Source organism: Triticum aestivum, chromosome 7D, assembly GCF_018294505.1.
Source record: "Triticum aestivum cultivar Chinese Spring chromosome 7D, IWGSC CS RefSeq v2.1, whole genome shotgun sequence".
Taxonomy (NCBI): Eukaryota; Viridiplantae; Streptophyta; class Magnoliopsida; order Poales; family Poaceae; genus Triticum; species Triticum aestivum.
Window position 1 is genome coordinate 201,005,297 of NC_057814.1, and position 4,339 is coordinate 201,009,635.

Here is a 4,339-nt window from a genome sequence, read left to right on the forward strand (position 1 = left end):
CTCACTGTTAATCCAATCGATCGGCTTCAGTTAGCAGCAGTAGAGAAGGAATCGCTCGATCGGGTTCAGTTAACAGCCATCGATCGATCGCTCGGGTTCAGTAACGCGTAGACTACAGTGCAATCACTCGGGTTCAGTTAGAGCCCAACGCCTCGCTCGGGTTCAGTTAGAGCCAACGCCTCGCACACACGCGCGTACGTGTACGAGAGAAACGCGCATCGCTCGGCCCCCGACCTCCCACCGTAACCGGGAACTCCCCGAAATTTTCCTCCCCCTCGCTTCTACCACGGTTTTTTCCGTCATGGACGGCCCAAAGAATGTCATGCAGTTGCGTCTCCGGCCCGCCCAGGACGAAAAGCCCATTTTCTGTCATGATTTTTTGTCATAGAAGTAGGAGCCCACCACATCTATGATGATACCGGGTTTTGTCACAATTATCGTCATAGAAGTGTCATATGTATGACAGAAAAAAAATTCATTCGGCCCAAAATGTCACGGATGTGTCTTTTTTTGTAGTGCTGTCGCTCCACGAGCGGTACGGGCACACAAAACAAATGCTTATTTGAATGATTACAGGTGGCACATGCAAATTTACTTGGAACGGCATAGTAATACCGCATATAGGTAGATATGCTGGACTCATCTGGAACAACTTTGGGTTTAAGGATTCGGATGCACAAGCAGTATTTCCACTTAGTACATGCGAAGGCTAGCAAATAGATTGAGAAGCGACCAACTATATACTGATAGATTGTAGACGAAAGAGGGGATGCCATCCGGGGCATCCCCAAACTTAGACGCTTGGGTCTTCCTTGAATATTACCCTTGGGGTGCCTTGGGCATCCCCAAGCTTAGGGTATTGCCACTCCTTATTCCTTCACCCATCGTGATCTCACCCAAAACATGAAAACTTCAGCACACAAAACTCAACAGAAACCTCGTGAGATCCATTAGTATAATGGACAAATCGTAAACTTTAGGTACTGTTATAAACTCATCCATATTTTATTCTTGCATAATACCTACTGTATTATAACTTCTCTGTGATACCCCCCGATATAATCCATAGCATCATTAAAACAAGTAAACTATGGAATAAAAACACAATATGTCTAAAACAGAACAGTCTGTAATCATCTAAATAAAAATCACACTTTCGTAACTCCAAAAATTATGAAAAATAAGGAAAGTGAGGGAAATTTGCATATCAATCATGTGTAAAAAATTCAGATCGAAAGCACATTGTAGTAAATTATAATAATTCATGGACGTGAGCAAAAGTTTCCGTTTTTTCGCATAATCAAGTCAACTATCATCCAAATCATCCCAAAGGATTTACTTGGCACAAAAACTAATTAAAACATAAAAGCACAATCATTACGGTAGCAATAATCATGTCATAAAATAATAACAAAGTGATAACTATTGGGTTGTCTCCCAACAAGCTCTTTCTTTATATCCATTAAGATAGGCTTGAGATTTCAATGATGTTCACATAAAACAAAAGAATTGAAGCACGAAGAGAGCATCATATAGCATGTGAAAAACATATTTAAGTCTAACATACTTCCTATCCATAGGCATTTTATAATTAAAAAACAATTTATCAAAGCAAGGAATGTTTAGCATATGCAGGGAAGAAGGACGAAGCATTAACAATTTGAACGTCAAGAGCGGTAATTGAGTAACATAAAAGTTCCTATAACCATATTTGCCTCTCTCATAATAAAACTCAACAATATAACTATCATGAACAATATTATCTTTATGATCCACATGCATAAATTTTTTTATAATCGCCCAAAATAGTGGGGTTATCATCAACTAAAGTCATGACCTCTCCAAACCCACTCTTATCAAAAAATTCATAAGATAGATCATTCTCCAAAGTAGTGGGATCATTATTACCTAAAGTTGACACTCTTCCAAACCCGCTTTCAATATTATTGCAAACATTATTATCAATGACATATTCATCATGAAGCTTAAATAATTTTTCAAGATCATAAAAGGCATCATAATTATCACCCCAATCATGATCATTGGCACAATTGATATTCGTAGTATTTATACTAATGCAATTGCAATCATGATTTTCATTCAATAAATGTATCCCAATGGCATTTTATTTTATCACTCCTTCATTATTAGCTATTGTTTACAATAAGTAGCAAGTTTGAAAAGATTAGCAAGTGGAGTACCTTTTTTTGTAATGACATGATTATTGCAAGCAAAGTAAAATATTTGTGTGTTTTCTGATTTTTTAGAGAAGTGGAGGGAGATGAAGAACAGAGGAAAATAAAAAGTAGAGAAAGTAGATGATAGTTTGAGTAAAGGTATTTGTAGTGATTTGATGATGTCTCCCCGGCAACGGCGCCAGAAATTCTTTCCGCTACTTGTGAGCTCCGTTGGGATTTTCCTCGAAGAGGAAGGGTGAAGCATATAGTAGCTGATAAGTATTTCCCTTGGTGAGAACCAAGGTTATCGAAGCAATAGGAGTACCATGCAAATACTAGTGAACAGTACCTGCACACAAAAGAGCAAATACTTGCACCCAACGCGGCAAGAGGGTTGTCAATCCCCTTGAAATCGTTACTTGCAAGAATTAAATCTAATAGTGGTAGATAGATAAATTGCAAAACAAAATAAAAGTAAATAAATTGCATCAAGGTATTTTTTATTTTTGTAGTATGATTAAGATAGACCTAGGGGCCATTGTTTTCACTAGAGGCTTCTCTCTCGAAACAATAGCAGACGGTGGGTAGACAAATTCCGGTTGGGCAATTGATAGAAAAGTGCATAGTTATGATGTTATTCATGGCAATGATAATGTATATAGGCATCATGTCCGTGACAAGTATACCGAAATGATTATGCATCTACTACTATTACTCCACCAATCGACCGCTATCCAGCATGCATCTATGGTATTAAGTTCATGATAAATAGAGTAACGCTTTAAGCAAGATGACATGATGTAGACAAAGTAAACTCAAGCAATATGAATAAAACCCATCGTTTTATCCTTAATGGAAACAAAACACTACGTGCCTTGCTGCCCCTTTCTTCACAAGGTGAGGACACCGAAAGATTGAGCCCATCACAAAGCACCTCCCCCACTGAAGATAAATCAATCTAGTTGGCCAAACCAAATAGATAGGTCGGATAGAAATACAAAGCTATAACAATCATGCATAATAAAGTTTAGAGAAGACTCAATACGTTCAATGAATAATCTGATCATAAACCCACAATTCATCGGATCCCAACAAACAGACCGCAAAAGAAGATTACATCAGATAGAACTCCAAGAAGATCAAGGAGAACATTGTATTGAAGATCAAAGAGAGAGAAGAAGACACCTATCTACTAGCTATGGACTCATAGGTCTATAGTGAACTACTCACACATCATCGGTAGGGCAGCAAGGTTGATGTAGAGGCCCTCCGTGATCGATTCCCCTCTGGTAGAGTATTGGAAAAGGCCTCCATATGGGATCGCGGAAGAAAAGAAGCTTGCGGCAGTGGAACAAGTGTTTCGGGTGTCTCTCCGTTTGTTTGGGAATATTTGGGAATTTATAAAGGTGGAATTAGGTCAAACGGAGTTGCGTGGGAGTCACAAGCTCAAGGGCACCCCCCCCCCAGGGCGCGCCTGGTGAACTCGTCGCTCTCCCATAGATCTTCTGGCCTCCTCCCGAACCTTCTAGGGTCCCTTCTGGTCCAGAAAAAATCACCGTAAATTTTCATCGTGTTTGGACTTCGTTTGGTATTGATTTCCTGAAAAGTGAAAAACAAGCAAAAAACAGGAACTGGCACTAGGCACTAGGTTAATAGGTTAGTCCCAAAAATGATATAAAATATCATATTAAAGCATATAAAGTATCCATTAATATAATAGCATGAAACAATAAAAAATTATAGATACGTTGGAGACGTATCATATGCTCGCTCATTGTTCATTGTCTTTCTCTTTATGCCTTCAGCCACTATGAATTTCTTCTAATCGTTTGGTTGTAACCATTCTTTGTTATTTGCATGTCGCGACACTCTTCTTCTTCCCACCATCGCACATCCAGCAAAGTGTGCCGGCTTCCTTTCGCTTCACTCGCCTTCAATGGAACTAGTTTTGTGAGCTGTATCGTTGGCTCCCGACCCCCCTCCCCCCCCACCCCGGCTCGGCCTCGCGCTAACACGGCAGTGTGCTCGTTTGACAGACGCAGTATGGTTATTCTGTCCCCCACCCCCCCACACACACACACCCACACACCCCTAAAGATAGATAATGGGGGCAAGTCCATACAAGGAAGATGTGTCAGTACAACTATGCCCCTCAGTGCGGT